The 26,633-nt window shown below is 38.2% G+C and overlaps 1 protein-coding gene across 2 annotated transcripts in view; it reads left to right on the top strand.

The window, feature by feature from the left end:
- Positions 1–26,633, top strand: part of CNOT2 (CCR4-NOT transcription complex subunit 2) — a 91,113-nt gene that overhangs the window by 18,625 nt on the left and 45,855 nt on the right. The window contains exon 2 of one of the 2 annotated variants that reach the window (XM_065637026.1): positions 13,123–13,195. The exons of the other annotated variant lie outside the window; for it this stretch is intronic. The gene's annotated coding sequence lies outside the window, so the exon portion shown is untranslated. The remainder of the gene's footprint in view (positions 1–13,122; positions 13,196–26,633) is intronic. 2 annotated transcript variants of the gene reach the window in all.

Here is a 26,633-nt window from a genome sequence, read left to right as displayed (position 1 = left end):
GATTCATCATGGAAGATTTTCACATACTTTTTTTGTTATTGTATTGTTACAGGAGCTATTTTTAAGGGATGAAAGGCCAGCAAATATGTAGCAAGAAAAATTTGAATAGGAGGCAGCCTGGTGATGATACTATTGGGAAAACTTATTACAAATATTATATATTTTTATATTTAAATCTGTGTAAATATCATCTCTAGCATTGGCTTTGGAGCATTATTTGGAATGTTTTATTATGCATACGTATCTTTTAATCTTAATTACATGTAGTCAGTCAAGAAGATCTCTCGGTGCTCGTTCCTAGAAGCTTAATTAATTTTAAACACTGCAGGAGAAGGGTTTAGCGTACATAGTAGCTTTTGTAATACTGAAATTTGATGTAAAGCCTTAAGTGTTCTATTAACCTTCCCTTGAAAGAGTGGTTCTTAAAATATTGTAAAATAATCAAAGCAGTGCTCCCTATAGCTCTCTTTATAAGAGTGCATGTGTAATGACACATTTTAAATTATGAAGATCCTTGTGCTTTCTGATGTATCTGTGCTTACTTTAGAAAGTGAGCTTTCTTTTCTTTAGCTGTCATCTAAATATTACTAGTGCCTCTTAAGAACTGATGAGTGAAATTACTGTTCCGGTCCGTCAACAGATTAGGAGTGTGGAGTGGCATAGACAATACTGAAGCAATAATTTGACCTAATGAGTCGTCTGCAATACATCAAAAGCCAAGTTTGCCATTTAGGTCTTCCAGTTCAAAGAGCAAAAGGCTGAATAATTTTTTTTATGAGAACTGAGCGTGTTTATGAGAGAGGGGACAAATAAGCTTTGTGTTGTTCCTAGGCACTTTGGATTTACCATTTAGGAATAGAGTTTTCTAATCAAAGGCAAAATAACCTGGACACTGATCAGCTGGAAGAGATGTGCCGATTGGTTAACTGACAGTGCTATCTTGCGCCTTTCTATAAAGGGAATGTAAAATCTGGATGAGCCTCAGAAGGAGTAATCGTAGTCCTACATTTACATGTTTAATGTAATGAGAGTTTTGTAATTTTGCTTGATAATTATAGGTACTCTGCAAAGAGTGAAGTGTTCTAAATTGTTATCTGTTGCCCAGCGTTGAAACGTAAGCAGTAAAGTCCAAATTTTTAGTGTACCTGGCCAAAGACAGTTATGCAGGTAAACATTCAGTTATGAAAGAATACTCTATGATATTTAATTTGAAAACCAGCTTCTTTTGAAATTCTTACATGAAAGATAAGTTATTACTGGGGAGTTGTAGATCACTATGCTTTTCTTGTATTTTTCTCCTTGAATTTTTCTTCCCTGCTGTCTCTTTAAAACAAGAGGAGGGGAAAATGAAGGGAAAGGAAGAAGGCTCTTCTACAACCATCTTTTCCTCCTTTAAAAAGAAAGAGGGGAGCACCTTAGTTTTCAGATCTTAATTTGGAATGGGCTGGGCCCTGTTGGTGTCAGTAGGATTCTTATGTGTATAAGCACCCGCATTCAGGGAGAGATTGGCCCCAGTCCCACACTAAACGTAACTTAGTTTAAGAGACTAGTTTCTGGTTTGACTTTGTTCTGTCTATAGTGTTTCCACTTGAGGAGTAAGTTGTGTAAAAAGAAAATAGACTGATTGAAGGGGCATTGTTGATTATTTTAAGTTGACATTTTCTAATAACACATTTTGAATATTTTACCATGAGGCCTTTTTATTTATTCAAATACTTCCCCCCCAACACCTCCCTGCATCTCAGTTGCTGATCTGCAGTTTGCTGCAGAAACTCTATTTCATGTTAGCAAAGGTATCTTGCCAGTTTGTTCTCCTCCTCTTCCTCTTCTTCCTCCTCCTCATGCACCCTCTGCTGCCTGCAGACTCTTTGGGGCAGGTTGTTTCAGCTGGTTTTGGGTGTTGGATATTGCGGTGAATCTGGGTGCACAGGAGTGCACAAGCGGCGCGCAGCATCAATGGACCAAGCAGAAAGTGCCAGTAAGAATGAAACCAGTGATCTGCAAAGTGCTCTCAAACCGAATAAACAAAAATACTAACAGTATTTTGAGTGACTTTCACTGATGATTAGGCATTTGTTTGCAAGCAGAGCTGACGAGTGCAAAACCCACTGTTTCACGGTTTTAACAAAGTCCACAAGAGGTATTTATTGAAGTCGTGTACTCCTGTCTCTCTAAGCAGTAAGTGTATATTAAGGGTGAAGGCATGTCTCCTTATCCTTGTATTAGTAAGTCCTACTTAGGAGATATGTAGCTGTTTATCAGGAATTGCACTTTTATTTTGCTCTGTTACTGTTGCTGCATTACTGTAAAATTTCTATACTGGCAACTTAAAAATAAAGGCACTTTGGGATTATCTAATATCCACTTAAATAGCAGTGGATAAAATACTTGAAACATTCATGGCATATTGTGCTGTGATGTTGGGGTTAAATGGAAAGATTGGAGAAAGATACGCCTGTGTCTGGGCTATGCTGTTTGAGTTAATTAAGCAAAATAGCACTGCGTCAGTGCCTGACCGTGCTAGGCCAGCACAGGTGCATGTTTGTAGCTCCACATAATCATACGATGCTTGAAGAATTAAGGAGAAGGAAACCTGGAGAAGTCAATTAGATGAAATAGAATGAAATCCAGTTCCGGTGCGAAATTTGATTTAGCTGCAATGATGTATACTGACCAACCTCAAACAAGAGAGCAGGACTAGTGCAGGTGTGCTCAGATGAGCGGTGTCCATTCGGGCTGAACTCCCAGTGTGCAGCAGCTGAGTTGTCGCTGTCAGGACCATCTCAGTTCTGTTTCCACAGACACTGTGGCAAATGCTGCTTGTACTCTAATGCTGGGGCTTGGATCCTGCATCCAACAGTTTGAGAAGTATTTAGTTAACTTGACAGCATCTTTGCCCAACTTCTTATTTAATGTAATACTCTTTTAACTAGACTAACAAATAAATAAATAACTAACTTTTGCAGGTTTCTTACAGATGCAAGGATTGTTTTACCTTTGAGGCGTGAGCTGCCTGTTTTTGCACAGAGATCCTTGCATGCATGCAGCTACTTGAAGCAGAGACCTCTTCTCATCTGCAGTTGGTGTTTAGCTAGAGTATTCTTGGTGCTCTCCCCTGTTTGCTGACAACACTTCGCTATTTTTGTTTTTCCCTTAGCTGCGCAGTTTTTCACTCTGAATTTTTGGCCTTTAAATCTACTCGCCCTACTTGTTGGTATCTGCGATAGTGGCTTGATGGTGTCTTCAAGCTGTGTGTGGTGTAGGGCAAAAAGATGGTGGCTAGGTGCAAAAGCTTCTGTTTACCTGTTTCTTAAACAGCAGGTGAGATGGATGCCTATTAACGTGTCTGGGCATGTGCTCCAGGCTGCGGATTTGTGCGGTGCATTAGGCATCAGCCTTCTGCACGTCATCTAGGAGTAAAGTAACCTATCTTTACAATACAGATCTTCTGCCATCTTTGTCCTTCAGGGAGAGCACCACCTCCAGGTGCTAGTGGGACAATGGCTTCACTTCTAGAATTGAACTGCAGCCACTGCACTGTCCTGTGTGTTAGAAACAGAAGAGAGAAGGGAAGCGTCCCACAGCCTCGTGGATGTTCTGCAGTAGCGAGGCTGTTCTTACCTGCTGGTGCGGCCAAAGCACAGCTGTGCTTCACTGCAGACTTCAGCTGCCTCGGCTGTTGGAAAGAAAAGTCAGAAGTTCCAGGCTTCTAGGACGATAGTTTTGGTATTTCTTTCATGTCTGGCTGTCTAGACAGCATCAGAGAAGTTTTAGTAATCAGGGTTTAGGGATAGGTGTTCTAGGAAAGTCCAGGATATGCGATAGTATACCTGTGTTTTACCAAAATGCTTGTATCTGTTGTAAAGCATCTGTCTTTTAGTAAACCTGTGCTGTTTGGCCTGGAAACAGGTAATCTTTCATTTTGTCAGGGTTTTCATCTGGCAGTAATATCCACTGAGCATCTTTTCTTTTGCCTCTTTTTTTTTTTTTTTTTTTTCCAAGTAAGGTGGCTTTTAGACTGCTTGAAGACCTCAGCTTCAGCTTTTCCTTACTTTCTCTTCAGATTTGCCAAATACTGTCAGAGATCAAGGCTTCACAGGTATTACCTCCAGTACTTGTGACCTGTCTATATTCCCTCTGTTGATATCACACTAGGTGCCCCAGCAGGTTCGCATCACCCACTTTGTCTCCCCTGCCTACAGTTTCCTTTCTCTAAATTAGAACAGCAACAACAACAACAAAATCCCCCCTTTCCCCAAACCCACAACAAACTGTTCTGTTCTTGATACACTAGCCACAAGTCTTACCGCTCATGCTACTGCTGTTCTGCAGTTCACTGCTACTTTTCCCTTTCTGGAGTGTGTGGTCTTCCACTGTATACTAGAGAAAGTTTCATTGCACTGCAGAGGGAAAGGATTTTACAGCCTTTTACTTTTTCTAGTATCAAAGAGGAGAAAGATAGAGTCATTTTAGACTTAAGCATTCATCTTCTCCCCTCCCTTTTCCTTAGGACTTCAGGACTGGCCATTCTCTTGGCCAGTGAGGAAAGAAATTGGTATATCTCTTGATTTCAGGATACTGGAATGGAAATATAGAAGTGAGTGTCACAGAGGAAGTATTTGTATTTTTCAGTGATGCAAATCTGCTGACAGTAAAATATCTGATTGATTATTTATGACAGTAAGGTATAGTGACATTGTCTCCTTTCTCTTCATAATAATGAAGTAGGGGTCTCTTAATTAAGAGACTCAAGAAACTATTGTTGACTTGAAACATCTTTTTTTTTTTTTTTTTTTTTTTTTTTTAAATTAGTGGAAGACTAAACTTAAAAGCCCAGTGCCCAGATATTTTGCTCACATCCTGTCACTTGGATGTAGCTGACTGGGGTGATTCTGGACACAGTATCTGTGAAGGCCTTTCTGCCTGTGGTTTCAGAACCATTAAGTCTTTGTCTGAATCCCTATCCTACTACCTAGAGTAAGGCCCTTAGGATTTTCTTCATAATGGGTTACTCCTTCCAATTTAAAGTTTAATTTCAATTAGCTTTACTTAATCTAGGATGGGATGCACAGGTCTTGCAGTTTAGAGTCTCTCACCCCATCAAAGCAGAAATGTCACATCAGCTTTCTAGAACTCTTCATTGAAGCAGCGTGGGTGACAGATCACTGTCTTTGGGTGACAGCGACGGTGTGTATCACTGCAGTATATCAATATTGAAGAAAATACTGTGAAGTCACGTGGTATTTACCAGGACCAAATAAATTACCATGTCAGGAGTTGAGTTGGCCTTTACTTTGTTTTCTGGGTGTTTATAGAGTACCCTTAGCAAAAGTCTGAGTCACTTCATGGCTTTGAGTCTGAATGCAAGACTTGGACCAGTGTGTCAGAGGTGGACAGATACAGATGGATCTTTGTCATCTCTGTTACACATTCAGAGAAGAAGTCTTGAAATATCAATTCTGTTATTTTTAGTGCTGCATTAATATGTGTTGGGATTTGCCCACCTTAGCACAGCAGGGTCAAAATTTGCCTTGGTCGCTCTTTTAAGTACTATCCATGCTCCCATTTGGACCTGCTTCTGCATCTTTTTGGGAACCTGAAAGTACTTTTCAGTTTCCTTTTTCCAGGAATAATGTCTTCCAATTTCTAGGATAATATTCATTTAATGTTTCATGAACTAAAATTTGGGATTAAAGTAATGATCACCTACAGCAGATATTCTGAAATGTCCTTTATTGATAGGAAAACCACTGAAAAACAGCTTCAATGTTTTGGGTAGCTGTAATTTCCAGGTAATGGAACAAATATGAGATCGTAAAAACATGTAGTATCAACAGGAAATTGTGTAATTTCATTGACGTTGTAAACACTTACCTATACTGGCCCAAACCAGATAGTTACTTTAAAAAAAAATCATTTTTGACCATATAACCATTGAAGTTACTTTTATCTACATGTTTATCCTCATTCTGGGTTAATTCAGCACTGGAAGTGGCTCACTATTAGTATAATGATGGCCATTTAGCCATGTTTCACACTTTTTTCCCTGTATACCACATTAAGATTGTTTTCTTGCTAGCACATTGTCCAAAGAGGCTACTGGTGTTTATTCTTACCACTGGTCATCGTAGGGAGCCTGTGTTATGTCTTTGCAATGTGGACTGAGTGTGTTTGGAATGCTGCTATTTTATGCATTTTTGTGACGACATTTACTTGCCCTTTTTTATCTGTTTAGAAGATCTCTGACAAACTGAAATCTAACAAAATGAATGCTTCATCATTTTTAGTTCTTTTTATTAAAAGGTAGGCTTCCTATAGGAAAATCACTCCTCAGATAAAGTCTTCAGTGTATATATCCATCCCAGATAGTGAGGAAGTTCTGTTGTCAGAGCTGCAACATGAGGAGGAATTAAAAGTGAAAGACGAAAAGGAGTTGCCAGATCATACAGGCTAATGAAGAAATTTGAAAGGAGCAAAATGTTATTGAACGTGAATATTGTTAGCCAGAAACTAAATATCTGCTTAGGTTTTATGACTTTGTATACCTTTCCATTATTCTTTTGTGAACTTTTCAGGGTGAGGGTAATAAAAGGAAGCTTACATTATAGGAGTCTTGTGTTATCAAATTAAAAACAAACAAACAAAACTCCAAACAAACCAAAAAATGGCAACAAACCCAAATGTAAGTGCTTCTAGTTCTTAAAGCTTTTGAAATCTGTAGTCTGCATGGAGACCTTTTTAATGAGATATGCATGTACATACATTTTTGTGTGTGTGTCTATATCTTGATATATGGATTGTTATACCCCTGTCCCCTAACTTTGGTGAAATTAAAATCTTTGTTCTGCTAGGGTTGTTCGGATATCTGCGTGATGCAAGTGAACAAGAATGTTGTTGTAAAGTGCCAAGTAGAGAAGGGTTTTTTTGTCAAGTAAACTGGACAGAAAAGTATGCAGAAATGTGAATACTTTAGGATGACCTCTCCATTAATATGTGAAAGCTATTAATTGAAACTTTCCTGTATTATTTTTCTTCATAGTAGTCAGGTAGTGACATTTTCTGAATGGAAATTCTTACTGTATTTTTGACTTTTATATGGAAAGAAAGGCAATCTTTTTGGTTTTAATTCCTGAAATGTTTAAAGGGGGAACCGATACTAAAGCGAGCTTCAAGTATTCCTTTTTCCCTGCTTCATTTTACCTGCATAGTAGGAAGTTTTAGAAGCCTTGCTCAGATACTTATGTGCGTCTGCACTTACCAAGTGTGATGCTCAGGTCACATAGTTGAACTTGTCTGCAAAGCAGCGGTGGTTCTGCTTTGATAGCTGTCTCTCACTCAAGTTAATAGCGGTAGTGTCTGTGGTAAAAGATAATTCAAGATTATGGGTCCTTTGTGTTTAATGTTTGTTTTCTGTTAACTGCCTTTTGTGTAGTTGTTTTGTGCTCCTGCCAAAGTCCTGTATGTTTGAGCAGTTTGTAAATAATTTTTGATTGTTTGGATCGTTGGTGCCTGTTCTACTTCAGGCTTCAAGTGGTGCATCCTGAGATACTAATGGCAGTTTAGGGCCACCTTAGGTGAGTGTAAGATGCAGTTGAAGAAGAGTATGTGAGAGCATAAGTAAATGAGCTGCAGATAAATACAGTAAGTGGTAAACTTTGGTTTAGTTTAGCATATATGGTTAATTAGTCATTCATTTTAGATAGTGGTTGTATTTCTGTGTGACAAATAAAACAATGATATTCTCTTTAGCATGAGCCATTAGAGTTCTGGCATGACAAGTTTAGGATTACTGGCTTTGTTCCAATCAGTAAGATCAGAGGAAAGGTGAAGTATGCTTAGCTACCTGCAGTGAGTAGGTCTGCCTTGCTTATATTGAATTACTAACAAGTTAGAAATCTGGTTCACCTACCTTTTCAGGCTCCCTTTTGTAGTCAGTGGATAGAGGTCACTCTAGGGAGCAATTCCTCCCCGATGCTTCTCTTGACTGACCATAAAGCAACCCTAAGTGTTGCTTTTGAAAGCAGGATTCTTCATGCAGCCGTTTCTGATCTCTTCCATTGCTGACAAAGACCTTGTGCTGCAGATTTGCTTGGTTTGGTAGAGCATGCAAAAGGGCCTCATTGCCTAGAGAAAACTTTTCTTTTTATCTCTGCATTAGTACAGATAGGAGGAGGGAGCTATTTCCCTGTTAAAAAAATAATAATAAAAAAATAACAGTGTATTGCTGAAAATGATCTAAAGTGGTTGGCATCAGGATCACTGGTCAGCTGAAGGTTTTTCAAGTACATGAAGTCAAAGTAGTTTAAAAATACTTGAATTTGAAGGAAGATGCTGAAATAAATTTAATTTTCAACTATAACAACAGTAAATCGAAGTTTAAAATAATGAAATTGTCCATCAGTCAAGACTAATGAATATGAGACTACAGAGAAAATATCTTTCAAAGTAATTCTTCTACAGAGAAGAATGCAGGCTGCCTTCTCCAGTATTCAAAATGAAAGTATTAAACCAATGCATCACAAATAGAAGCAGACTATATTATCTGAGCCTATCATAGAGGAAATGTTAGGCAAAACGACGTGCATATTTTAGTGTGTTTTGGTATAAACACTGTTATGTTGTCTGAAATTTGAAGTGGGACTGGGTCAATATGAATACTGCATAGCATTTCTGAAAATCAAAGGAGGGAAAAAAAAAAGGGAAGCTGATGTTTGAGAAATTGCTTGAATTTTATGTGGTTCTGTCAAATTTATCATTAATACCCAGTTAAGCTTTTTTTAAAAAAATAGATTTTTACTTACTTTTCTGTGATCTTTACTTTGTGTGTAAGTTTTAAAATAAGATAGCTCTTAGAGTTTGTCTTCTTTGTGGTTTTTTTTTAGTCTGTTTATTTTGTTAAACTTTTTAAGGACCTAACAACATTTTTTTTTTTGTAATTTATTAGAATGAAGAGTCAGTCACTTGGTTGAAGTTTTGCAAAAGCTAAACCTGTGCTATAGATTGAATTTGACATTGGTATTATTCTTGAAGCTTAATCTGAAAGAGATTTAGTACAAAACCAAACCGCGCTCAAGCAATCCACAATTCTCCTGTGGTGGAGCAGAAGATCTGAGTAGAGGAGAAGCAACTGATACTATGTATTTTAAGAACTTTTTGTGTATGCTAGTATAGTCTACATAACTAAGCTAAGGAGATATGTCCTAAATTGAAACTAATACAAGTGGTCTGGGAAACTGTAGTATGAGTACTTCACTCTGAAACCGTAGGGAAGCTGTAAGTTCCATGCATCTTCTTGAGCCTGGTACTTGTTGATGTTTTCCTGAATTAGTGGAGGACAGAACAGGAAGTAAATGTACCTATTTTGCATAAAAAGGCAAATCCAGAGATGGCAAACAGTACAAGTATGTAATGAGGAGTATTGATTAATTAGCAGGGAAGGTTGTAGTGGCTGTAGGGTGTAATAAGCCATTCAGACCAGCAGTACGTTGTTGAGGGAGAGGGAAGCAGACACAATTCCAGGATGTATACGTAGGAGGCTGTGAGCAGGTTGTGGTGAAATACAGTTTCTGTGTTCAAAGACATTAGGACCTCACATGGAGTACTGTACTTACAGAAGTATATTAACTGTTAGAAGGACTAAAAAGGACTAGAAGAGCAGAGAGGAAGAACTGAAGCTACTCTCTGCTGGGAATGAGCACAATGCTGTGCAAGTGCAAAAGGAAAGGGAGAGGAAAAGCTGTTCTTTGCTCTCAGGGAAGGGATAAGATCATCATGATGTTTGTATAAAAGGGTTTTTTAGAGGTCAGAGGAAATTTTGGTAAGTATGGTCAGATGCTGGGATAGGTTCCTCAGGGAGGTTTTGTGAGGTCTGTCATGGGTCCAAGAGCCAGTAATGGTGTTACCCAGTAGACACTGGCTCCTGCCTTCTGCAGAAATGAAAGCTCAGCATGAGCCAGGAACTCCCATGAAGGACATGCTAGCAGCTGCTAGCCTCTCTTGAGTATGAGGTGTCTCTTTGCTAGGGAGAATTTTCCATTTCCTACAAAATTCTTAATCAACCAATTAACATCTCATTTGGGAAAGAAGAATGCAGCTCGATGCACAGCCTTTGGGCCAAAGAATTCTCATTTCCCTTATAACACAGAGAACAAAAGTCCTGTAATGAGTTGGAATTACAGTGATTTTAATCAGGTTAGAGTTTGTGTGTATACATGAAATAGGCTAATATTTGTATTAGCCTGTGCTGTCTTCTCAATATAACATTATTTACGTATGTAACAAAATGATGAAGGTTGGCATTTTCTCATTCAGAATGTATTTATTTCCAATTTGCTTTGACTGTAGCTCTCTCAAGTCACATTGTGTTAAGAAATTCTTAAAATCGTCAAGTGTACAGATGCTAGAACTGAAATAATAACATTTTAAGACAAGAAAGCAGTGTTACTGAATGTGGAGTGATACATTCTGAGTGTAGAATCTACCTGGGAGTCTTGGAAACTCTAAAGTTTTATGTCTTATGGTCTTGGAGCTCTCTAAGGATCCGCTCTCTTGTCAGGTGGAAAGAAGCAGTCGACCTGTAAGACTTCAGTGATATAATCTGTATTTTCATAGCAAATGTAGTTCTTGCAGAAATCCCTTCCTCAAAAAAGAAACCTATGGGTTTTCCGCAGTATTTGGTGCCTTTACAAGTGATGAACCAGCTGTCAGACACATCCTTGTACCCAACTGTGACGAGTCCCTCTTGCATCGGGCAGTGCTACTGGCTCTTGCTAGTACTGCTGAAGGGAGAGTGTCTCTGGATTGTCTGGTGTAGGCACTTGGGAGGCCCCATCTCTTTGCAGAACCAGGCAAATCTGAAACTGTCTGCTGACTTTATTGCATGTTGTATATTGATTTTGCAGCCTTTGGAAATGGAAAGAGGAGGACAGCAGCTTGCCTGGTGTCCTGCAGTTTCTTTGTGGGGTGTGACGAGGTTGGGTGTGTCAATGATGTGCCCTTGTGGCCAAGAAGGCCAATGGCATCCTGGGGGTGCATGAGGAAAAGTGTGACCAGCAGGTCGAGGGAGGTTATCCTCCCCCTCTATTCTCCTGATGAGGCCGCATCTGGAGTATGGCATCCAGTTCTGGGCTCTCCAGTTTAAGAAGGACAAAGAATTACAGGAGAGAGTCCAGCAGCGGGCTATGAAGATGATGAGGAGTCTGGAGCATCTTTCCTGTGAAGAGAGACTGAGAGAGCTGGGTCTGTTCAGCCTGGAGAAGAGAAGCTGAGAGGGGATTTTATTTATGCTTATAAATATCTCAAGGGTGGATGTCAAGAGGATGGGACCAGACTCCTTTCAGTGGTGGCCAGTAACAGGGTGAAGGGCAACGGGCACAGACTGAAGCACAGCAGGTTCCATCTGAATATGAGGAAAAACTTCTCTGAGAGTGCCAGAGCACTGGAACAGGCTGCCCAGAGAGGTTGTGGAGTCTCCTTCTCTGGAGACATTCAAACCCCCCCTGGACATATTCCTATGTGATCTGCTCTGGTGAACCTGCTTTAGCAGGTGGGTTGGACTGGATGATCTCCAGAGGTCCCTTCCGACCTCAACCACTCTGTGATTCTGTGTGCACCAAGGTGGTGTAGCCATGTCGGTGTTGGCAGCCTCTCCTGCTTTGCTTTCTCCCATCACCCCAGCATTGGCAAACTATGGTTTTGGTTGTGTGTTGCAGCTCTGGCACTGGGGCTGCTCTTGAATGGCACAGAGACCACAGGGATAACTGCTGCGGGCCTGGGCAACTTGGGTGCTTTCTTCAGACATGTAAGCCCATGTTCAGTGGTTACCACTTTGAATAGATCCTCTAGTGTATTAGTGCTTTGGTGATATTTCCAGTCACGTGTTTTTGTTGAATTGCTTAAAGCTGAAGAAAAAGTTTTGCAGAGTAAATGTATGCGAATTATTTAGCAAATCTACTTCAAAGTTTTGCCGCTCTTCTGACATGAGGAACCTTAGGGGGAAGTATTGTGAGAAGGGACAGTGCAAAACACTTGGTGGAATTTTATCCTGCAGCTGCAGTACCCACAACTGGTTGTGCTGTGCCTCTTTGCAGCATCACTCATACCAGTGTGAATGTGCCCTTTGGCTTTTTGGTGGGGGGGGGGAAAAAAAAGACAACTTTTTCATTGCATGCAACTACTGGTTCCTTCACTAGCTTAGGGTCCTAGAATACCGCTCTGTGTTCAAGGCTTGGGTGATGTGGTTTTTCGCTGAAGTAGTTGTTCATCTCCTGTACCAGTTACAGCCAGAACATACTGATTCTGGTGATCCTGAAAGGTCAGGGCCTCTCCTTTCCCAATTGATTTTTGGTGTTTATGTGTGTTGTTTTGTTTGGTTTTGGAAACACAGATTCTGTGGTTCCAGCTTCTGGTTTTGTTTTTCTAGTCATCTCTGAAAACTGTTGGAGCGTGAATTTGGGCTGTTCCCCTGCTGTCCCAAGGATGGTTTGGAAGCATTTCTGCCTTTCTCGTAAGGAGTAGAAGTTCCCTTTAAGGTGTACAATAGAAAGGGTCGGCCACTATTTCGGTTTTATTTGGTTTAGCAGAGAATAAATTACACACGGTTAAAAATCATTTTGGGGGCGTTTGTGATTTCTTATGTGGTTTTCTTATGAGACTAACTCTGTATTATTTTTAGAATAACTTGTCTCTACAGGATCAAGGCATCTGCCCTTCTGTTTGGACAAAGGATCTGTAGATATGTTAGATCTCTGTAGCCTTTTAGTTCATGCTGTGAACTCTTTTTTCGCCCCCCCCCCCCCGCCCCCCGCGGAAAAAAAGCTCACTATTGATTCAGCTTTTTCTTAAGTCTCCAAAATAGTAATAATTTTGTTTTCAAAATGAAATTTTGACAGTTAATGACTCCTGCTTCAGTTTGTATGTTAATTGCTTTTTATTTTATTTGCTTTTTGCTTTAAAACTACTCAGAATTTTTTTTATTTTAAGCTTATTTTTTATTTATTTTCAGTGCACAAAATGTTTTGAAATGCCTTTTTTTTCTGTTTATGGAAAAATAAGAATTGTAAGAAGCTTGGAAGATAACTATATTTTTACTAATAATGTTTTATTAATCTACTTCATTTACAGGAAGCGGTCATCGGTCAAAACTTGCTTACCTCAGCAGAGACAAAAAATTAATGGGCAAAAGTACAGTGTGTAGGTAGGTAGCTATTTTCAGTGCACTTAAGGTTCTTCAAGGAGAACCTTATTCTAAGGGAGTGGGGTAGCTATCAAAACACAAGATTTTGCTCTGTAAAATATTCAGGCAACAGCTTCAACTATGAGGTGTTGAAGGAAGTGGCTTTGAAGCATATTAATGTGCTTCCTACTTTTAGGAGATTTTATTTAAAAGTGCATTGGAATGATGCATGTGTGCGTTTGTGTGGTAGAGAGAAATTGAAACAAGTATACTTACTTTTATAAGTTCCTTTAAGAATTTTACAAATACTTTAAGAATTGCAAACAAATAATTCTTTCTGATAGTTTTCCCAAATTTCAACATAACTTACCTGATGTAAGTTATAAAGGGATTGGGCATGGGCATCTTTATTTTGTTGACTGTGTTTTACTACGTTCGATGCATTGACATGTAGTGCAATAATTGTGGGTGGGAGAGTTCTGCGCTTTGGTGTGTGAATAACAATCACATTTATCCCTTTAAATAAAGAAGTAAAAGAAATAATTGATTTAAATTTTCACATTAACATAGTCTGCTTTGCAAATAAACGTTCTTTGGAATCCGTAGTGTTCGTTCAGCTCGAATGACAAAGATTAAAAAAAAATCCCTGAAAACAACTCAGTTTTGTTCATACAGAAATGTCTGTTGTTAATATTTCAGGATAGCATTGCATTTAATTCAATAAAATAATATTTGAAGATGGAAGGTTCAATTTGAGAACTGTTTTGTTCTATCTTTATGTTACTGAAGTAAAAATTCAGTGGCTCTGGTTCTTACTGCAAGTCTCAAACTGTGGTGCTATGTAATGTAGCCAGTTCTTACATTTATGGCTTAAAAGTAGAGTAGGGAGGAGGTGACATTTCTAAATGAGGTGTTGTGCCATTTTAACAGTTAAAATTTGTGAAATTCCTGTGAGTTAGGAAGGAATGTCAGCGGACTGCAGACTGTGAGTTAATTAGAGCCTAGAAATTATTAAAAAAAAAAAAAAGTCAATTTGATAAGATGACATGAAGTTAAAAACATAAAAGTTAGCTTTGAGGTTTTGCCAAATAGTGTATTAAAGTAGCATGGACAAGTTCCCAGGAACATGTCATGACATGCTTAAGATTCATTAAAATAAGATGAGCAGAAGAGTCAGTAAACCTCAAGAATAGCTTGCATGTGTGATTACTCTTCTTTACATTTTGGCAATATGTGTTTGAATTTAATGATACCCTGTGGAAAGTCCCAGAAGTAATTTTGAAGAGTTTTTCCTTTCGTTTGTCATGTATTGTTTGTTATGCTCAGTTAGGCTTCAGTTTGAGGATTTAAATGTGAATGTGGACTTTTCTCCTGTGCTTTTGTCCCAGAATCCCAAATTGGTTGGGAAAAAGTTATGCTTGGCGCAGGTTGGTTTCTTGTTCCTCAGAATAATTTATCAGTGTGTTGCTTTTGCTTCCAAGGCAGTCTCCAGACTGTTTTGGCTTTCCTGGAGCAAAGCCGGGTAAGTAGTTTACCATTGGAGAGCGTGCCATTTCACTGATAGTTTCTGAGAATGATTTTTGTGGCAAAGCATGTTTCTCTGAAGTCTCCCATATAGTGCTTGAAAGAAGGTGAGATCTGAGCAGCTTGTAGTGTGGAATTACAGTTCCCTACACAGGCGAAGGCTCTGCTTTGAGAGCCAGTGTTTAAGGTGCAGCAATGGGGTTTGCAGGTTGGCAACTGGGAGTTTGAGGAGTTGCAGTTCCATATATCCTTGGTATCGGGAAGACAAAAGGAAGGCAGGTGACTATTCTTGTTTATGAATTTATTTATTTATTCCGAAGCAGGCAATAGCATCACTTCTTAAAGCCAGGAATCACCGAGATGGATGCATACACCTGGGGCACAGGGAGTAGGGACTGGTATAACTTCAGTGCTCCTACACATGTGATTCAGGAGTGGCAATGCAGCCCTGTTTATTTACATTTGTACTAGGTCTGATACTTCATGAAGCAGTACCAGACAGACCTGTTTTGAAATACTGGATTCAGAGATGAAAAGTCATTCGTTTATTGAGAGTAATCTATTCAGCTCTGTTCTTTTTGAAGTACTGAAGTGGGTTTGTCTTGTAAAAGAAACCTGCTTTGGTTGTGCACTCTATTGCCTTTCTTTTCCAGTCTCTCACACTTTTGATACCAAGAAGTTTTACAGAAACCACTCACACAAGACTATACCTAATGTATGTTTTGCTTCCCTTAAAAGTGGGTATTTTAGACTAGAACTTAAGAGCTTTTTGGTTTTGTGAGAATGTTTTCAGATGTGGAATTTTTGTTTGTATTAAATCCTTTAGAACAGATTTGTTGCTTTGAACAAGAATGAAATATTAAAGTATTAATAGTTTTATTTCAAAGGCCCTGATTTAGAGGATATGCCGGTTTCTATGAACATATATGGGGGAACAAACTGTAAAATTGTACTTTGATGTAAAGTGTAACACTGATTACAAAAGTTAGTAGTCTTTACAGAAATAAACTGGAGAATCCTTGTAGAGAACAACGCACATGCTCTGCTCTTAAAGAGAAGAAATTAGGAAGCATCAATACAGAGCAAAAGATAAGATGTTGGAAGTCACTGGGTTCCCAGAGGGACTCCTATCTTTCCCCTTATTAGGCTAAGCCCCAGCTTTTCTTCCTTAGAAATTTATTGGATCACTATAAATAACTGAGATTTGAAATAATTTTTCCTCTGAAATTTATCAGAAGAAAGCAAGCTGTTAAATTGGAAAAAAAATAATAAAAGGCGGAAAATAAAAATGACCAAGAATGCACTTTCTAGTCAGACAGTAAAAAACCTAAACAGTTTCATTTCAATATTTTGTCAATTAATCAGACTATAGACTTCCCAGGAAGCCCAGAAAAATTAATACATAGAGGATGCAGACAATACTTTCCAAGTTTGCAGAGCCATAGTATACTGAAAATCCTTCTAGAATTACTTCGTTTGTAAATAAGCTGAAATGTAGAAACTTTTAAGTCTTCAAGTTTATCTTTTAGAAGAAAATTTACAGCTCTTCAGTTTTATCTGCTTAACTAGGTCTACGCATGCCCAAACCAGCTATCTAAGCATTTAATCTAAAGTTTATCAAATTTATCTTTATTAAAAAAAAAGCCAGCTTCAAATCATGCATCTTTTCTCTGCATGTTCGTCATAGCTTTCCAACAGATTCATTTCCTTTAGCATTATTTTCTTGTAGCACTCTTATTGTAGTATTTGAATCATAAATGAACAGGTATTGGCCAATATTTTTTTAAAATTGAAATTTTAGACAGAGTTAACACTTGATATGACAAGCATGAAGGTAACACTTAAGATCTTTTAGGATCCATGGGTTTATTGGGTTTTTGTTTGTTCTTTCCCAACGAAAAGGCAGTTGAGCAGATAAAGCAGCACGGTGAGGTGCTGCGTGGCACTGGCACCCCATGGGGTGAAAGTGGGGTGGTTCATGTGGTTACCACCCCCAGCTGTGTTCTTGCTTCTGGCCCAGAAGTGGCTGCACTCGCTGCAAGGATGGTTGGACCGAGCATGGAGCAAATCCTGTGTGAATTTCAGTATAGTCTACCAAGAGCAATTTGGTGGTACCTTAGTTGCTGCTTGTGTTCTGCAGTTTATCAGCAGCCCCTGGGGAAGGGTCAAGATAGAAAAACTACGATGGCAGCTGTATCGACCACCTTTTTTCTGTCCACCCCTGCATGTGATCATTTATACATTGTACTTGCTTAATAGTGTTGTCTGTTCTACAAGGATTCATCCTTATGATAAAGTGAATTTGGACAACAGGATGCTTGCCTTTCTTCAGTTGCTAGAACCTTGATCTTCAAATACAGTTTCCTGGCTTTTAAGATACTGTAAACTGGGGCTGTTGGCTATTACATTGTCCTTCCCCTGTGGCTGGTGTAACCATGTAGCAAAGCTGCACCGAGAAGCCAACTGGCTGAAAATTTAACAAGCCAGCCAAGAGCAGGACTGTGATAGTAAACTTTGCCTCGATGAAGCCTTATGCCATGTGAAAATCCTGCTCAGTGAGGATTCACACTGTAGTGGATCTTTAACTGAAGAAATAACTTTTTGAAATCTTCCTATGCAGCCCCTTAGTGTAAGAATTGTCCAGTGAATTCATAGAAGCCACCTCTCTCTTGCTTCAAAGCCAAAAAACTTGTTTGCCATCAAATTTTTGGAACTGTAGTCTGTAGTGGATCATGGTTATACGTTTGTATTCCTCGCTCCCCATAACTGATATACTGTCACTTTTAAACTGATTTTAGAGTGTCCTAAACAACCTTCCTGTTCTCGAACACTTCTTAAGTAAACTGCTTTCTACCAACTCTCAGTAGTATATCTGTTTTTCCTTGTTCTGCTTTCAAAGCTTTTGTCAGGTATTTAGTTTATTGAGTCATCTAGACCTTTCTTTGCAGCTGCTCGACAAGATTCTGGTCAGTACTTCAGCAGCAGTGAGTGCTAAAGGATTCTCCCGGGAGTCTCCAATTTTGGAGGCAGTTGGTTTTTCTGCAACAGAATTTGCTCGATAACTGTTAAGATTCCTAAAAAATCATTTGTTTGTGACTCTGAATTCTTTCTGCTTTTTACTTACTTGTGGGTGACCCAGCAAGCTCTTCAAGCTTTTTTTGGTTAAGAATGAGAAAGCTTTTGAGTATGATATGTATCCATTCACTATAAGGAATATATTTTTTTTGCTCTTTCATTCTTACTGGTGTACATTAAAAGTATTGGTGTTTCTGAACTAGGTTTTTGAAGATAAATGCTAGGCAGAACTAGAAAAACATACTTCTTTTGTCTGTGGCTGGATTTTGGAAGTTGTGAATTGCGCACAGTGCTGCTCTGTGGGCTGTTTACTTACGCTGCCTCCAGGAATGTTTTTCTTATAGCAATAAGCTTTTTGTAAAGAATACATTTATTTTAAAAAAAAGCTTTTGGCACCACAGAGATTCGGAGACTTTTTTTTATTTTTAAATGATGACAGTCATGAAGGAGATCAAACACAAAGAATACTTCAGTATTTGTAAGTGCTTTTACCATTTGTAGTTTTTGAGAGCTAATTATTGTACACTTCTTGTCATTGAAAGAACTGTACTATGTGAGTGATGTTTTGTTTAATTTAAGAATAGTTACTAATTCGAGTAACACATAACTGCCTCCAGTTATCCAGTGTATAGTTTTGTGGTGAAATGTATCACCCTTCATTTTCTCACCAGCCTGATGCTCAGAGAAAGATGTATCCATACCTTTAAAGTATTTATTTGAATTTTGACTACAAATCTTTTTTTAAAAAAATTTTTTTAAATATTTGACTTATAGTGATCTGAAGTTTATTTTTTTACGTTTTGAAATGTGCTAAGGAAATTAGTTGTCTTCTGTCTTTCCTGAACAAGACTTAATGCTGGAACAAGGTTTCTTTTTAAAAGCAAAACTTTTAAGAGTCCTGCTTCAAGATTGTGCAGGGTGGAGAAGGGATTGTATCACTTAAAAAGCAAGAAGTTCTTCCAGGACTTGGCTGACCCTGAGAAGACTGGAAAGAATTTGGCATCAGATTGTGGTGTAATGATTTAAATCCCTGTATTTTCCTCATCTGCAACATTGGTAAAATGGGTTGAGACCAAAACTGATTTGAGTGTTTTGCTATTGCAACGCTAGATGAAAGCATAGTAATACTGCTGGGTAGGATAACTTTTGAATTTTATGAAACCAGCTGTAGGAAAAGAAAAACTGAAATCTGAGGTCTTGCATTTGCAAGCACTTCACCAACTACAAAACTTTCTTTGTTAGCAAGGCTATATACATTAGCTGAAGACCGAGTAGTCCCGTTTCAGTAAAACTACTCTTTTATTTTTAATGAGAGCAGAATAATGGGAAGTAATGTCCTGTAGCATGTTTCACCAGGCTGTTGAGGCGCTAAACGTTGCTGTCCTGTCTTGGAGCTCTAGATACATGTGACTGTTTTCTGAGAAACTGTGGGGAAAGGTATGAGATGGAGGCGACCATCCCATGTCTGGGACTTGGGCCAGGTCTAAGCAACGTTTGCAGTCTGAGCTTAGACTGCCAATTTGGGGTAGCTCTGTTTTAAAATGTTATGGCATAAAGTCTGTCGCTTCAGAGGGGGGTTTCTTTAAAATGAAAAATGACATGTTTCACTTTCTGATATTTGAACAAAGGCTCATATTGAGCCAAAGTTTCACAATATGGGAGTCTGACTGGAGTCCACCTGCTTAAATGAGGGAGTGCATAGCTGGATTAATTCATTTTTGACAACCTTCATGGAGAACAGAATGACTGAAGAAGTCTAAATTAAGCATGTGGAAGATTAGTACAGTAGAAAGACATGATAGGTGCATTTACTGCTTTCTTAATTTTACTTGCTGGTTGTATTTGTGATAGCTTGATAGGTATCTCAGAGTCTCCAGTTTATCTTTTCCAGCATGAAATAGTATCTAACTCTGAAAATTTTTTACTAAAATCAATTAATGCTTTAAATAATAAAAAAATCAATGCAGAATTGTAGTTCAGCAATTTGAAGTTTTTAAAAGTTCCAATACTTTTTCATTATATTTAAAATAAATTCAGTAATTTTTGCTTTTAAGACTGTGTCCTTGTTCTTTAGATATAATGTAAAAACACCAGAGTTGTTTTGTCACATTTTATTTTATGGCTGAATCCAGTACAGCTTTAATCACAATATAGCCTGGCTGCATAGTCAGGTGGTTACAAGAAACAGGCCCTGAAATATTTTGAGAAATATGCTTCCTAAAGCATCTTAAGGCCTTCATTTAAAAAAAAAAAAAAAAAGTAGCCAAAGGATAGGAATCTCTAATTTTAAGTTCGCATTTTTGGGTTTGCTCTAAAGAGTCACAGGCTCTCCTAAGTATGTTTTAGGAGGATAGGCTCAAAAGCCATACATGAATTTAACTTTGACCTGTCTGTGCTCTTGGGAAATGTTTCTCCTTTTGCAGAATGTACCATTAGTCTGGAGGAGAGTCGCTGAGAAGCAAGTATGCTGCCAGGAAGTTGTGGCAGCTCGTAAATATTTCTTTCTCTTCAAGGATTCAATATATTAAACATACTTAATGTTTTGAATTTTCCAGTTGTATTTTAAGGTAAGAGAAGATGTTTGATGTGCTCTGTGTGTAGAATGAATTTTTTGGCCAGAATGTTCTCGGCTCTTTCTATTTTTAGAATACCTCTGGAAAAAAAAATAAACCCAAATCAAAAGGTACCCTGTCCTCCTTAAAATTCAACATAAAGTAGAGATAGTGTTATTGCCTTTTTCTTGAGGATGTTTCAAACAAATGGTCAGCAGCTTACTTTAAATACTGTGTGTGTGAATGTACTGCTAGTACCTTCAAGTACACAACATGAATTAGTTGTGCTCTTTTTCAGTTGTCTTCTATCTTGTGATCCCTGAACAAAAAAAACCCAAACGACATACCTTATTTTTTTCCTCTTTTCCCTGGTAAAAGTTAGACTAGAAATGGATCTAGTACTAATTTACTTAATGTCAACAAACTCTGTCCAACTAATGAGGAAAAAAAAAAGCTATTCCTGTTGCTACTCCATTAATCATGATCTACATGTGACTGTACAGTGCTTAACTGCAGGAAATGCTTGGGAAACAGGACTTATTTAAAATACAATGTTTTAGATTAACCAAACATGCAGGTTTTGGCTGTATCCAGGAAGGAATAGGTAGGCAGTGCTGCTTTCTTAAAAAGTTAGTGGAATCGGTTGTTATGGGCTTGGGGGGGAGGTTACTGCAATATTCCTGATAAGAGGAGCCTGTTCAGGATCCACATGGGATTAACACAGAAACATCCTGGCTGGAGCGATGGTTTCCCTTCTTTTAGCTGAAACGTAGATGCAGAAATCTGACCTCCTGGCTGAGCATCTCAGCTGAAAGCAAATGAAGTCAAAGGAATCCTATTCTTTAATCTGTGTTCTTCTACAGTACAAGAGATGTGATGTAGTGGAAACATTTAAATCCCGAGATTGTGAACCCAATCCGAGTTACTTCAAAGTTTGCTTTTTCCTCTAGTTTATAAGTTTTCTCTCTTTATCTGATACATAGTGCAAAAGTTTTTAAGTGGTGAATGAACTAACAACAGGTAGTGTTCAGTGAACAGATAAAGACTACTTAGTAGTTCTTGTAACAGATCATTTAATAAGGCTTGATATTTTACAGCAGTACAGGTCTAGAAAGCTTATCAATGGGCATTTTTGGCTTCAACTGAAATGGATGTGTAGGAGCCATTACAAAATATTGCTCGAGGATTGTGTAAGGTAATGACTTTACAGGGAAAGCTGGAGGATACTTAGCAGGTGGAAAGATATCAGATGTGCTTAGATGTGATACAAGGGACCACATCAAGATTAGGAGAAAGGGAAAAAACACTCTCCCAGTGATACAGAGCTTGCCCATGGTCTTTTTACTTGCTCATGGACAAGTGTATCGACACCATCCTCCTAACACTGCTGGAACTTCACAGCTGCGCTATCAGCAACCATCTTCCCTTGCTTGGGAGGCCCAGATGACCTTTGTGTTTCTGACCCATCCACTGTGGTCCACATGCTGACACCCCCTGCCCTGCCAGTATTTGCTGCTGCCAGTCTGCAGTTTTGTGTCCCCTGAAGGGATAAAGCCTCCCAAAGACATTTGGAAGTGTTGTTTTCTCTTTCCTTGCCACCAGCTTTCTGTGTAACAGTTTCTGATTTGGCAAATGCAAGAAATTCAGTGAAGGTTTTGAAGCAGTGGGATGCAGTTTACATGTGAATTAAAAGGCTTTAAGTTGCACAAAATGACTAAGATGTTTGGCTGTCAGTACGCAAGCTTTTGGTGTCGTGTGCCACTTTTATTTAAGGCCATTTTATTTTAACTGTGTCTTACCATTTAGGAGGCTGAAGCATATACATTTTTTTTTCTTCTAAGTATTATATAGTGTCACATTAGGCTGGTGTGTCACTAAATGTCTAGATGTTTTAAAAAGAGGAAGTGTAATGAAGCTTGCAGATGAATTTGTAGAGGAACACATAGTTGCCTGTTGTGAAGCACCAAAAAGTAGACCCTTTGTTTGCAGTGGTGTTGACAGTCAAATACGCATCTGTCCTCCACATGGGCAAATAGCTGTTCTCACTGTCTTAAGTTGTGGCAGGGAGCTGCTTGCAGAGCAGTTAAGGACTCTTTCTTGTGAGTATCAGCTACTAATGTACTAGTTACAGTAAGTATAGTTCAGAAAAGTGGTTACCACTTTATTTCAGTGTAAAATAGGGTTTGTGTGTTGGTCCAGCAAGGGTTTTCTTTTGTTTTTGTAACTTCTTAGGGGACTTATCAGCATAAAAGTTTTCTGAGATGCTCCTTGTTTATGAAACCTTCATATCATTTCTGTAATACTGGGGCTTGGACTAGATTAGAACCTGATTTGTTTTCCAGGTTAAGCTCTGTTGGTCCATGTCTGCATCATCTGAGTTGTCTGTCGTATGTGGAGGAAGGTTTTGAGTAGCCAGCAGTGATAACCAAGCATCGGAGATAGCGGAGTGTCTCATGTTGATATTAAAGCTGTAACTCTTTGTAGAGGAGAAATATTTTAGCATAGCAAATCTATTTATTGTAAACCTGAAGGCCAGCCTACTTAGTCTTACTTAGTTAACTTGCTGTTCTTATTGCTCTTAAAAATATGTTTTGTGAATATGTGATGACTAATGAATACCAATGAAGAGTGAAAACCTCTTGAAGGGTGGCGGTTGGTTTTGTTTGTTTGTTGCTTGTTTGTTTGTTTTCCTTAAGCTGTTCTGAGCTTTTAGTCAAAAACAATACTTAATTTCTTTACAGTTTTTACATGTTTATCCTGTCTGGGGATTCTATGAATTTAGGTGTTAGAATTCCAAACTTGGTTTACTGCCTGTCTGATTATCACTTAACCTGCTTAAGTCTGTTTCTAGGAGTGCATTTATGTCCCTTGAGGATGTTTTTTCTGCTATATGCCTATATACATATCATAGAACATATACTAGCAAAACAACTGTCCTATTCTGGTGCATTCTAGCAGAAGGGGAATACAGTAAAGAGAGAGTTGATAATACCAGTACTCTGACAGCAGACTGGAATTTTCCTGTCGAAATCCCCTTTTTTCTGTTGCTTATACAAATTCTTTTCAGACTGAAACTTCTTGTTCCCTATATCTGCTTCGCCTTGTTTTCTTGCACCCCTCGTGTTTTTGGCTGAAGTTGTGTAAATTATAAGTAGTTCTACGACTTCATACAGAAGTGAGTTTTTAGAAGAGCAAGTGCAAATTTCTTTAACTGTTGGCTTTTTGTCACTATTACCTTTTTTGCCTCCATGAGAAATGCATAGAATCTGTCACAGTTTTAAGCCTTAGAGAAGAATTTTTAGTATGATTTTGTTTTATGGGTTCATTTCTCAGTTAAGTGATACAGCTTTCAGGCTGCACTTACTGTCACGCGAGTTTGGCCACATGCAGAATTTGCTGCAGCATAATTCTGCTGAATGCAGAACTTATATTTTTATCAGTTTGCTCTGAGTATCGCAATGTTTAGGAAAATGCCGAGTTCCAACTTCTTTCTTTCAGGACTGGTTGGAATGATACGATTTTGTTATTTCTGAAGAACTTAGTGTAGTAGCTGATTTCCTAATATTTTAAAGTTGGGCTTTACCATTGCATATGCCCTATTAAGGAACTCTCTGGAGTGCATCTGAGTAAACCTACAATTTCTAACTGAGTAAAGTACCTTTTTATTTATTTTATTAAAAAAAAACACACCACAAAGCAACAAAAAAAGGCAAGCCCAGGAATGATACTGGAGATAAAATAAAAATAGATTAACGTACTGAATTAGAGGATATCTTATTCTAATTTGATATGAAAGGGTAATTCCTGAAATACAGCAAAACTTGTTTTGTTTACAGCAAAATACTTCAAAAGCACTAATACAGTCCACATGGCAAACTGCAGTGTTAAATTCGAAAAGCAGTTTTTAGTTAAAACTGCAAGTAGTTTTCAACCAGTGCAGTTCTGAATTACCTAATGGGATGAGTCAAAGGTTATCAAACAAAAGTAGGATGTTGTCATTCTAATGTATTCCAATGGCCATTTTTCTTATCGTTGAGGTGCAAAATACTGATTGAAAGATACTCCGAGAATAAACTTTTTAGGAGGCAAGAGAAGTGCCACTCTAGTAATAAGTTTCTTATGAGAACACGTGAAGCAAATTTTATTATCTTTCCAGAATTGAATTTTGGTTTTTGCTTATTTATTTACAAACTTGACAGCTGAATTTCTCTTTTCTAGGACTGACCCGTTTCCATATTAACCAAATACCAGTTTTCATAGACAGGTTTACTGTAATAGTTACCAGGAGTGCAAGTTTGCCTGTTGTTTTGTGTGCTTCTTTGCTTGTCTATTTGGCTTATTTTGTTTTCCCATTACAACACAGGTACTTCAGAAGCCCGTTTGGTTTCTGAACTTAATTTTGATTAAGTCTGGCTTCTTAGAATAACTGCTCTCTTCTTTGATGTTCACAAAAAAAAAAAATCAGTAGATAAATGTGGTACACCGATAGTGTATATTTAGCTGACAATTGTCTTGATGGATCATCAACTGAGCACATACTTTAACAGTTACTTCTTGTTTACAAATTGAACTATTTTTTTTTTTTTTAAAAACCCAACAAATTATGGCTGAGTAGTGTCCTAATTAGATAACAAGAGTATGGCAGTACATCATTTATTTTCAAGATTCTTGCTGTTGCTCACTGCATGCATACTTAAAATAGTACTGAATTTAAAAGTATGAGACAACATGAGGCACAATTGCCATGTCTTTCTAAAATGCAATCGTCTTGCATGGCGAAACCTTACAGTTGAAGGGCATTGCACAGCCAAATGTGTAGCATTTTACAATAGCAATCAGAAATGCTATGTTGAATTGGATCTAGAACCATTGTTAGACTTGAATAGACTGTAAATACTACAAATGACTAGAAGAATCAAGAAGAAAGTCGGTAAATATACTCACATTTTGGATAGGCTCTTGAGGGTGATATATTAGTTCGGTTTGTTTGGGGTGTGTGTTGTGTATTTGGGTTTTTTTTCCCCGCTCTTATTGAGTAAATATTATTTGGAATATTATCAGACAAGTAATAGTTGTTCCTGATTGACAAAATCCTTAAACCAGATAATCCAGCTGTGTGTTTTACAGCATGTGTGTGGGTATGTGTATGTGTGCTGTTAGTCAGGACTTGTGACTTCGTTGCCATGTTTACAAAGGAGATGCTCCTGCTTCTCCTCAGGTCACATCACTAAATAAGGTAGAACACAGTTGGCATCTTCTTGGTTTCTCCCCACAGCTGCTCCAAGTGGAGTGCCAGGTCATTGGCTCCTCTGGTCACTTTTGCAGATCCCTCGCTGTCTTTCTCATCTTTGAAGTGTCTTTCTTGTGCGTGTTTGGGTTCTGTTGAATGTTCTGTCTTTGGCACTGAGAAGTAAAATCATAAGATCAGCAGCAGCTTTTACTATAAATTAAATCTATGTTATCTTTTGCCAACTGATGGAATTCCAAATTCACAGAATCACAGAATGTTAGGGATTGGAAGGGACCTCGAAAGATCATCTAGTCCAATCCCCCTGCCGGAGCAGGAACACCCAGATGAGGTTACACAGGAAGGCATCCAGGGAGGTTTTGAATGTCTCCAGAGAAGGAGACTCCACAACCTCCCTGGGCAGTTTGTTCCAGTGCTCTGTCACCCTCACTGTGAAGTAGTTTCTTCTCATATTTAAGTGGAACCTCCTGTGTTCCAGTTTGCACCCATTGCCCCTTGTCTTATCATTGGTTGTCACTGAGAAGAGCCTGGCTCCATCCTCTTGACACCCTTTACATATTTATAAATTTCTATATGTTGACTTATATATACTATATACACATATATATGAGACTATAAATTTCTATATGTTGACTTAAATTGCAGGCTGATTTGGTGGTTACCAGCATGTGATTTTTCATAGACACTTATTTTTTTAGATACTTACTTCTCACTGGAAGGCTGATTCAGGGCAACTTTTGTAGATACTTTGGATATGCAAATATGTTACCGTATGTGAAAATATTGATTTGTAACAGAAGAGAAAAATAGGGTAAATTGTTAACTTTGCTTACTAAGATCTAAACAGCAGCATCAGAAGCCTTAGTGTACAGATGGGTGGAAGCTCTGTAGCATCAGACTGAGATTACAGCTTCTTATTGCTCTCATGTAATGGCAGTGTGCATGTTGACGAATACCATAGTCATTGGAGGAGCAGGAAAGGGGAGATATTCTTAAAATTCCTGAATTGGTTTATTTTTTTTTAACTTGTATTACTCTGTATAGTTTTCAGCTCTCATTA

This window comes from Caloenas nicobarica, chromosome 1 (genome assembly GCF_036013445.1).
Source record: "Caloenas nicobarica isolate bCalNic1 chromosome 1, bCalNic1.hap1, whole genome shotgun sequence".
NCBI lineage: Eukaryota > Metazoa > Chordata > Aves > Columbiformes > Columbidae > Caloenas > Caloenas nicobarica.
Note: the sequence above shows the minus strand (reverse complement) of the source record. Positions and strands in the feature narration are given on the sequence as shown.